We start from the raw sequence: 11,717 nt of genomic DNA on the forward strand, positions 1-11,717 counted from the left end.
TTTGCATTTTAACATAAGTTTTTCTTGCGTTTCACTTGTATTTTTCCCCCTAAAATATAGTAAAAACGTGAAAATATAGGGGTATGAACTCACCTGGTAAGTGTAATGATTTGAAGGAAACGAGACTTTTCTCGGGCAACACTTCGACCGGAAAGTGGAAAATTTCTCGGGAGTTTCAGACCTTCAGACCTTCATCGGAGCTTGGATACGTAACCGGGGCGTCGGGATATTCTCGGGATGCATAACATGAAGTAAAAGTAGGAAGGGAGAGTAGAATTGAGCACCTAAACACGAGACCTGCGGTCTCTATTTATAGGGTGCAATTGTGGAGCTCACGTCGTGAGCATGGAGAGCTCTCGTCATGAGTTCGATCTTATCCCCTCCGTAGACTCGACGCTTGATAGCCCGTCTCTGGCACACATCAGTCACTAGCTCACATTGTGAGTCCTCTGCTAGTGTGGGAATTCGTGTCCCGAACTTCGGAAATTCATATCTCTCGCATAAGAGTTCCGATTTTGACGTTCTTTATATCCATGCGTAGGTGATAATATACTCTACAACTCTCGTTTAGAATTCATCGGCTAATGTTGACTTTTATTTTTAATATTATTTTTTTAACAGGCCGGGACAGGAAAAGTTCGTTAAAAATTCATAACTTCTTCATCCGACGTCCGTTTTGTCTGTCTTTTTACTGTTGTACTACCATTGTCGAGATCGTCGATCCTCGTTTAGGTTGTGTCGTCTAAAAGTCGTTCGATCTCTATTTTGAGTTTTTAGCTGTCTACTGCTATATCCGAAACTTAGAAAAATAATAACTTCCCCATACGAAGTCAGATATGGATGCTCTTTTTATGTATTTTTACGGTTTAATGATATCTATGACTTTCATTTAGATAGCTAAGGATAAAAAGTATTTTGTTGAAACTTTGCGTTTTACGCTTAACAGTGTTTTACCGGTTTTGTTGCGGATTTTCGATTGGTCATAACTTCTTCGTTCTAACTCGGATTTGAGTGTTCTTTATATTTTTAAAAACATTGACACGATAACTATCATTTTATGTATCCCAATTGAGACTTTCGAACATTTCATTTCTGACGCTACTTTTTATTTATTTATGAATTCAAAATATATTACAATACTTAACTTAGGTCATTACATTGACTCGAAATATCGGGTTGTCACATCATCCCCTCGTTAGAAAGAATTTCGTCCCGAAATTTATTCTAAGTTAAGTATTTGTGAACAAGGGAAAAGATGCGGGTATTTTTGTTTCATCTGGTCGTCGCACTCCCAGGTGTATTCAGGTCCTCGCTTTGCATTCCAGCGGACCTTCACAATGGGTATGCGATGTTGTTTTGTTCTTTTAATTTACCTATCCATGATTTCTACTGGTTCCTCTACAAAGTGGAGACTCTCGTTGATTTCGATTTCATCCAGAGGGACGACGAGGGTCTCATCGGACAAGCACTTCTTTAAGTTTGACGCATGAAAATTAGGATGTATGTTATCGAGTTCCTGCGGTAATCGAAGCTTGTATGCTAGCGGGCTGATCTTGGAAAGGATCTCGAATGGTCCGATATACCTTGGATTTAGTTTCACATGTTTTCCAAAACGTATTAACCCCTTTCAGGGTGAGACCTTCAATAGTACCCGGTCCCCAACCTGAAATTCCAAGGGCTTCCATCTTTTGTCCGTATAACTCTTTTGTCTGTCTCTTGAAGCTTTTAGTTATTCTCGGATTTGGACAATCCTTTCAGTCATTTCTCTTATGATTTTTGGGCCTGTGAGAGTGTTGTCAGGTATTTGCCCTCTAGCTAGTTACGTGTCACCCACTTCAGCCCAACACAGAGGTAATCTGCACTTGCGGCCATAGAGGGCTTCGAATGGAGCAACCTTGATGCTAGTGTGATAGCTATTGTTGTACGAGAACTCGACTAGTGGTAAATGGATATCCCATGCCTTACCAAAATCGATCACACAAGCTCTTACCATATCTTCCAAAGTTTGAATGGTCCTCTCACTCTAACCGTCGTTTTGTGGATGGTAAGTGGTACTCATGTCTAGTCTCGTCCATATAGATTTTTGTAGTGACTGCCAGAAATGTGAGGTGAATCTACTATCTCTGTCGGAGATAATGGATATTGGTACACCATGCTGTCGTACAATCTCTCTGATGTATGTTCGAGCTAGTTTCTTCATCTTGTTAGTTTCCTTTATTGGTAGGAAGTGCACGGATTTGGTTAATCTGTCGACGATCACCCAAATGGTGTCAAGTTCGCCCGCTGTTTTGGGTAACTTGGTTATGAAATCCATGGTTACCCATTCCCACTTCCACTCGGGTATTTCAGGTTGTTCTAACATTCCCGAGGGCTTTTGGTACTCTACCTTGACTTTGGCGCAAGTCAGACACTTGCCTACATAGGCAACAATTTCGGCTTTCATGTTCTACCACCAATACAATTTCTTGAGGTCCAGATGTGAATGGATCATCATGGTTAAGGACTTCACTCGGCAGCCCGAGTACTCCTTTCGATTGAGAGCATCAACTACTACATTAGCTTTTCCTGGATGATAATGAATCTCGTAGTCGTAATCGCTCAGTAGTTCAACCGATCGTCTCTGTCTCATGTTGAGTTCTTTTTGGTTTAGAATGTGTTGAAGGCTCTTGTGATCGGTGAAGATTGTGCATTTCGTGCCGTAGAGATAGTGTCTCCAGATCTTTAGAGCGAAAACGACTGCTCCTAGTTCGAGGTTGTGGGTAGTGTAGTTGACTTCGTACGTCTTGAGTTGTCCCGAGGCGTATGCGATGACCTTTCCTCATTGCATTAGAACACATCCAAGACCTTGGTTTGATGCGTCGCAGTAGACCACAAAGTTTTCTGTTCCTTCTGGCAAGGATAATATAGGTGCGTTACATAGGGCTTGTTTCAGTGTTTGGAACACAACGTCTTGTTTTTCTCCCAAATTGTAGATTACACCCTTCTGAGTCAGGGCGGTAAGTGATTTGGCAATCTTTGAGATGTTTTGTATGAATCTTCGGTAATAGCCAGCAAGGCCCAAGAATTGTCGGATTTCCGTTGGAGTTCTTGGAGCTGACCAGTTCTTGATTGCCTTGATTTTGGAAGGGTCCACGTGTATCCCTTCTTTGCTGATCACATGACCATTGAATTCTACTTTCCGAATCCAAAATTCGCACTTTGAGAATTTTGCGTATAACTTCTCTACCTTTAATGTTTCCAAGACCTGCGGGAGGTGTTGACTATGTACTTCTTCACTCTTCGAATAGATGAGTATATCATCTATGAACACGATTATGAATTTGTCTAGAAAAGAACAACATACTCGGTTCATTAAGTCCATGAACACCGCCAGTGCATTTGTTAATCCAAAGGGCATCACTACAAACTCGTAGTGACCATAACGAGTTCGGAAGGCCGTCTTGGAAACATCTCCTTCCAGGACTCGTAGTTGATGGTACCCGGATCTTAAATCGATCTTTGAGAAGTAGCTTGCTCCTTGGAGTTGGTCGAACAGATCATCTATGCGCGGTAGGGGATATCGATTTTTGATTGTGAGCTTGTGTAGTTCTCGGTAGTCAATGCACATGCGAAAGGATCCATCCTTCTTCCTTACGAATAGGACTGGTGCTCCCCAAGGTGAGAAGCTCGGCCTGATGAATCCTTTATTGAGTAGCTCATTTAGTTGGCTGGATAATTCCTGCATATTTACCGGGGATAGACGGTACGACGATTTTGCTACTGGGGTAGCTCCGGGAATCAAGTCGATTCTGAACTCGACTTGACATTCTGGCGGAACTCCTGGACGATCTTCAGGGAAGACGTCGAGTAAATCGCAGACTTCTGGAATGTCTTTGATATCTTTCGTTTCTTTTTTCTTATCTACCATGTGGGCTAGGAAAGCATGGTACTCTTTGCGCAGGTATTTTTGGGCTTTGACGTAAGAGATGATTTGCAAATTGGTACCGGGTTTATCACCATAAATGATAAGAGTTTCGCCATTTGGCAGATTAAGGTGAACGACCCTTTCATGACAAAGTATATCGGTATGGTGAAGGCTTAACTAATCCATACCGATGATGACATCAAAGCTTCTTATAGTGATCAACATTAGATTGATTTGGAACGAGTGTTCATTTAAATCTAGCGTGTAGCCTATGTACATATCGTTCATGCTTTCTGTTTTACCGTTTGCCACTTCCACTGTAAATATCTTATTAAGTGATTGGGGGTTTTGTTTAAGTAAGTGTTTGAATTCATGGCTCACGAAACTCCTTTCCGCACCACAATCAAAAAGTATGCATGCATAAGCGCTATTGAGGAGAAACATACCCGTAACCACCGTGGGATCAGCTATTGCTTCAGTTTGCCCTATTGCCAGCACTCTTCCTACATCGCCAACATTCCTTGACTTAGGGCAATCCCTCTTGTAGTGCCCAACTTCGCCACACCCATAACACGCCTGATCCACCCAGACTATAGGAACTTGGGTGATTGGTTGTGCCGGTGCCTTATAGAAACGGGTAGTGTGCCCTTTCCTGTTGCAGTTATTACTGTGTATCACCCGACAATTTCCGTTGTGATGGAAATTGCATTTGCTACACTTCGGTAGGTTTCCAACATATTTCTTTGCTAGTGTAAGGGTGACACGAATAACGGTGGGAGTAGTAGCGACACGAACTACCACTATCTACTGTTTCTTGGAAGGTTCTTGCAAAGATTGACCCTTCCTTTTGTTCAAAAACTTGTTGTTGTTGTTGTTGTTGTTTCTCTCTATGGGTTGCTTCGGAACTACAGTCATGAATCCTTGGTAGACACCATGGTCAACGAGGGACTGTGCCAACTGTTTGGCACCATCGAAAGTAACTAGTTTGGAAGCTAGTACACTTCCTTGAATCAGGGGTGACAGTCCCCAGATATATCTCTCGATCTTCTTTCTCTCTAGAGCAACCATTCCCAGGCAAAGTATTGCCAAGTCACTGAACCTATTGGTATAGGTTGTGATGTCCGTGCCTACCATTGTAAGGCCCCAAAGCTCTAGTTCGAGCTTCTGTACTTTGCCTCTTGGGCAGTACTCTTGCATGAGCATTTGTTTCAGGTTTTCCCATCCCATGGAGTTATCCACTACTAGAGTTAGTGACTTGACGTGGCCATTCCACCATGTTAGGGCTCGTTCGGAGAAAGTACATGCATCAAATTTTACTCTGCTCCCTTCTTGGAAAATCATATTTCGAATACTACTTCCGTTTTCTCTATCCATTGGGATAGAGCCATAACTCCTCCAGTCTCATTAAAGGATATGGGTTTGCTGTTGGTGAAGTCCTTGTAAGTGCATTCCCCGGAACGACCTTGATATTGACCATTGGTAGAGCTATTTATTCCTCCTCCTGACCCATTGTTACTCATTTGTGCCATTGCTAATGTGACAGTAGCTGTTATGGATTTTTGGAAAACCGCATTGTCCATTGATGAGGGTGGTGGTGGAGGTGGTGTTGGTGTTCCTGTAGTATTGAAGTATCGGGGATTCCTTCTTGGCGGCATGATTCTGTCATAAGTTAAAAGACGAATTCTTGATAAGTCTTCAGAAATGATTATGGAAAGTCTTAGTATTATATGCTTTACGTTCCGAACATTACCGAATTTTTAAGTTAAATGCGAAATGGAAACTTACAATAATAAGTGTATGATTTTCCTTAGTAATTGAAGAACTTAATGAAATACTAAATGAAATAATAAATGCGTGTCAATCTCATTGATTTTAATATTCGATACATCGATCAGGAAAATTTGATCTTAACACAGGTCTAGAGTACATCAATGAAAATGGGAAAATTTGACCGCATTCAGACCCCCGAATTGTGTACTCATAATCTGTCGGGTTTACATACATAATGGAAAGAGTGGCACCAACACTTACTCGATAAGTCTACATATAGCGCAAGAAGTATGCACTCTACTCCGAGCGGGTGGTACGCTGCAGACCATGGTATGTTGTTGTGGAAGTCTGAGCTCGAGCTACTTGACGTTCAGCCTCGATGACGCGCCTCTCCATTGCGGCTTGGTTTTTCCAGAACTCCCTTACCTCGGCTGTAGCAGCGATAATGTCCTTCTGAAGGGAAAAGGTGTGCTCTATTGTTCGATCATGTTCTTTGTCCAGGCGACTAAGACGTACCGCCGTGATTTGGGCAGTGACATCAACGTCCATGATTTGGTTGGCGTTTAACCTTGCTTGCTTGCCTTGGTTGGCAATGTGACGAACCATGATAGGGAGTGCTCCGTCAGCCGAACCTCCGTTACCGAGGTTGTAAAAGCCTTGTCCTATGTCGTAGGGTAGACGTTGTCCTTGTTCATTGCTCCATTGTTTCAGATCTACAACCCAGAGGGGCGTCGGACCGTGAAAGTTCCATCGGGGGTTTGGTGCCTTCTGGGGAGGATTGTAGACCTCGAGTTCTGAGTTAGTGCCCTCATCATCTACTTCCTCTTCCTCTTCTTCGAGATCCTCTTCTGGATCCTCCTTGGAAACCTCTTCAGGATCCTCTTCTAGATCTTCCTTGGGGATCTCTTCGGGATCCTCTTCTGGATCCTCCTCGATCCAACCTCCATTGCCCTGGTTTGGGTAGTAGGGATCCCTGGGGATATGAAATCCTTCCATCTTGTTTGATCGAGAATAGAGATAAGAGAATTATATATAAAACTTGAGTGTACAAAGAAAATTTTATGATAAGGCCTATACCGAGTCCTACTATAATTACCTAGTGTATACAAATTACATACAATTGAGATCGAATGGACCATTGGATAAATAGCTTCACTTTAAGCCCACATCCAAACAAGGAAAATGACCTAATCGAAATCATAAATTCTAAGCCCATGCAACCTCACTCATGTGTAACCTTAAAGTATGCACTTTGCAGTTGTAGACCTGTCAATGAAGGTTTTTAGTTTTTATAATCTTAATTTTTATTTACTTGACGATCCTAGTCCTAATGAAATGTCGAGGTTTACTGACTTGTTATAGTTTTTATTGTGTCATAAATACTCCTATAGCATTTAAATTCGAAATTTTGATTCTAGTGTTACTTTGGTAAGTTTTTGACTTGTTGCTCACCATGAATATTCCCCGACATACGTTGGTCATATCTCGGATAAATATAGTTGATCAGAGTATATTCATCCTAGATCTGATTACATATTCCAAGGCTTAGTCATAGTGTCCAATTTGTCTTAATACTTTTTTATAGTTCTAACTATGACATTAAACTGTTGCATGCATGTATTTGTACTTTTATGAAATTAAAATTTTAATTTAATGAAGTATGGTTGGTGTGAAAACATTTTTTCAGTGAGTTTTAGTCCCTTTGCATTTATAGTTTTTATATTTTATATGGTTCGATATACTTAGTTCACTATAAACAATGCTCTGATACCAATCTGTTACACCCCAAACTAGAACGGCGGAATCGTTCGAGGGCGGATGACTTCATGTAGTATCATAACAGTTGAGTAAATAGTAAAGAAAGCAAACACAACCATCATAAATATAATTAAAAAATTTACATTGTTGATTGTAATACATGTTTCAAAAGAAATTACATTATGATGATATAATAAGTTTGAAATTTGACGCCTTAGCGTTCCTTCCCCAAAAGCTGTGGTTACCTGTATTACTGAATCCATGAGAAATACGAGTAGTTTTGAATAAGTGTCAACAATTAAATTGGTGAGTTCATAAGCGTTTTTGTATAAGAATTATATGCCTTTTTGTATAAAGTAACCGAGTTTGTTTCTAAATAATCCAATGTTTTCTATAAATGAATGGTAGTTTTTAAAAGTTCCAAAAACCGGAATGCATAAGTATTTTCCATACCTAAAATAGTGTAAGTAGATTTATATATGTATATATAATCACTAAACCATTTGATTGCCCCGTAAATCAAATGTTTTAATACTTCATGTGAGTTTTATAACCATACTATTGACCCAGACTGCCTGTCACAACGTTCTTCAGGCGTTGGAATGATATAACATTTGTCACCCCAGACCCGCCGGTCCAACTATAGCTAACAGTTTAGGTGCGGGATTGTCAATCCCATATAGATCTATACACAAGTATCACGCTGTCCCTGCAAGAGATTATGGTATATAATACAAGACTTAAAATGCGTACGTGAAAGTACGTGAAGTCAAATGTCTCACAAAGTTTGTATCAAATAGATTTACGTATGAAAAGTCCATTGTTCTTGTAAATGTAAGTATTTCCTTTCTATAGTGTTTATAGAGTGTAAAATATCATGAATATCTCGTAAACTATACCTATTATAGTTTTCCAAAAATGTATTTCATTTGCATGATAAAGCTTAGTGTATTACCAACTTTTCATGTAAAGTATTATTTAACATTTATACACATAATGTAGATAAAGCATTAGAAACTGTGTGTAATGTTTTGCATTTTAACATAAGTTTTTCTTGCGTTTCACTTGTATTTTTCCCTCTAAAATATAGTAAAAACGTGAAAATATAGGGGTATGAACTCACCTGGTAAGTGTAATGATTTGAAGGAAACGAGACTTTTCTCGGGCAGCACTTCGACCAGAAAGTGGAAAATTTCTCGGGAGTTTCGGACCTTCGGACCTTCATCGGAGCATGGATACGTAACCGGGGCGTCGGGGTAGTCTCGGGATGCGTAACATGAAGTAAAAGTAGGAAGGGAGAGTAGAATTGAGCACCCAAACATGAGACCTTTGCTCTCATAAAAAACCAGGCCATGTCATAGGTATCCATACACCACGTCGTGGCAAATATTTTTCCTGAAAAACCAAACCATTGACTCCCTCAGCTCACCACTGATCCATCTTGTAAAACAGGTGTTACAAAATCACACTTTATGTAATACTTAAATAATATTTCTCAAATAAAAATATATTTCTGCTTAACTTAATACTTAAAATAACATCTCGTAAGTAATAAAATATTTACTATACAAGCATGTTTCGTAAATATTTTTCTTAGTAGATATCGTAGTATACTAATCAATACCTCTTTTTTTTTACTATTCTCTTGATTTGTTATTTTTCAAACTCTTTCGATACCTTATATGTCAATTTTCTTCTCTTGGTAGAACTCTCATCTTTGTCTTCAACATTCCTTTGCGATTGAGCATCCAGGTTTACAAAATGTTTACTACCATCTCTTTGAACCTTTTTGTTATCCATCTCATAAAATTGATGAAGAAATCAACAATCATAAGAAATCGATTAATGTCACACCCCAAAACCAAGAACGGCGGAAACGTTCTGGGGCGGAGGACGTCATGTATAGTATTACAACACAGTAAATGTAAATAAGCAAACAACATCATCCATTGCATTAAATATATAATTTTAATACAAGCGTGTTCTGTACAGTTTTAGACACCAAAAATATAATGTAAATCAAAATAATTAGATGAGTCTTGAATGCGCTCCATCTTCTCAAAAGCCGGCCTCGGTACCTGTCTACTGATGACCTGAGAATACACGTTATTTTGAAAGAGTTTATCAACATTAAGCTGGTGAGTTCATAAGTATTTTAGTGTCGGTGTTCGTTATCCAAAAACATTTGAACATGTCTCAAGTGTAAGTTTGTAAAATGTAGGTAAATGTTTGTAAGTGTTTGTACAAGTTTGAATCTCTCAGAAAAACCTATATTTTCTATTAAAGTAGCCTTCTACCAAGGCTTAACTGTTTTGTATGCTTGTTTGTTGTAAAAGTGTGTAATTTCCCAAGTGTAACTACATTTAACAAAATATAGTTTGTACATTAATGTTTAAGTGAAATAATCACTAAAAATATGTAATGGGTAAATCTTTGTAGTACTGTAGTGTTGTATTATAGGAACTACTGCTGTACTAACTACCTTAAACCGGATTTATATTAAGGTATTATGTGATAAATTGCACCATACTATAGACTGGTAACATCGACAACGTATAGTCGAAAAATAAGGTATGATGTTTGGCACCCGCAGACCTGCCGGTCCTGCTGTAGCTAGCAGCAAGGTGTAGGATAGTCAATCCAGTATAGATCTATACGCAAACTCACGCTCTCCCTTGAAGAGACTCTGGCTACAACTCGGGTCATGACAATTAAGGCATGGTCCCATACAGTGGATCACAATTGTTAACGTATTCTTGTATATGTAATGTAATGAACTGTTCTAGTATAGTTGTATATGTTCTCTTTCTAGTATAGTTGTATATGTTCTCTTTCTAGTATAGTAGTATATGTTCTCATAGTAATGTAATGTATTGACTCATGAATGAACTGACTCATTGATCTAGAAATTGTAGTAGTATGATCCTGTGTTACCCCGATGGTAACTTATTGATGATGTACTGATAAGTATGAATAAAGGAGTACTTTTATGTCTATATATGTACATTTTATATATAATTAATATTGAAACGACCTTCGGAGGGCTACCCGAAATCCCACCAGACCACATCTCAAGCGCGAAAAGGAAATAGGGCGGATGGCCTTCCTAAGTCCTTTAAACATTGCTTATATATCTATACATATATGGGCATGCAATTTATAAGAAGTATAACAAAGTTTAAATAAAAGTATTTGATAAGTAAAAGAGTTTGTAAAACATTTTAGTAAAACAGTTTGATAAACAGTTTGAACAGTGATAAAATCATTGGTTTTCTAGTTATTAATCACATGTGATTGATGTAATCACATGTGATTGATGCAATAACTATAAGCATTTAACTTGTATTCCCCCCATAAAGTATTTAAAACATTTAAAAGTATTTCAAAGGTTAATTAAAGGGGTATGAACTCACTTGTGGTGAGTGGTTTGGGTTGTAGTGTCGGATACCGTGCTAGGTGGCAAACGGAGACTTGTTCACACGCACGAGCCTAGTTATCATATAATGAGCATATATATAACTAATTAGCCAAATAATAACTTAATGAAATAAGTTGGGACACTTAGGAACATGTAACCACTTGGTATAAGTGTTATAGGTCCTAAGGGTTGCTTCTAGGTTGTTATGGGACAAGGCTAAAGGGGTTTAATGTACCAAAGGACCTTGTATAAGAGTTTACTACCCAATAAATCCCACACAAGGAGTTTACGGTCGTAAACCCTTGATTTTACGGCCATGAACTCCAATCTTGGTGGTTTTGGGTGTTTTAAGGTGCTAAATGATTTCTAGAATAAGCCTAGCTTGGTGGTTTAATCCTTTGGGTATTTTAGGGCATAGATAATACTCGTTTGAGGAGTTTATGGCCAAAAGACCATATCCCTTAGATTTTACGGCCGTAAACTATCATGGGATGGATGTTTTAATTCTTTCAGGTCTCTTGCACAAGTAGGATAATTTCTAGGCTTTTGTTTAAGGCTAAGGGGGACCCTAGGCACACTTTGGTGCCCTTACTTGGTGTTTACGGCCCAAGAGCATTCCTTGGCCGTAAACTCCCTTTAAGGGGTGTTCTTGATGTGTTAAAGTATCCAAATTAGCTAGAAGTAATTGAGGGTTAAAGTCTAAAGCCTTTGGGGGTGATTAGGGCACATTTAAGCCCTTGAAATTGGTGTTTACGGTCCAAGAAACTCTTGGGCCGTAAACTCCTAAAGCTATGTGTTCTTGATTGTTTTCTAGTCTCAAATGATCCTACATATTATCCTAAGCTAGCTACCTAACAAGGAAATGGG

The sequence above is a fragment of the Lactuca serriola genome, chromosome 5 (assembly GCF_051521515.1).
Source record: "Lactuca serriola cultivar US96UC23 chromosome 5, Lser_US96UC23_V15, whole genome shotgun sequence".
Lineage (NCBI taxonomy): Eukaryota > Viridiplantae > Streptophyta > Magnoliopsida > Asterales > Asteraceae > Lactuca > Lactuca serriola.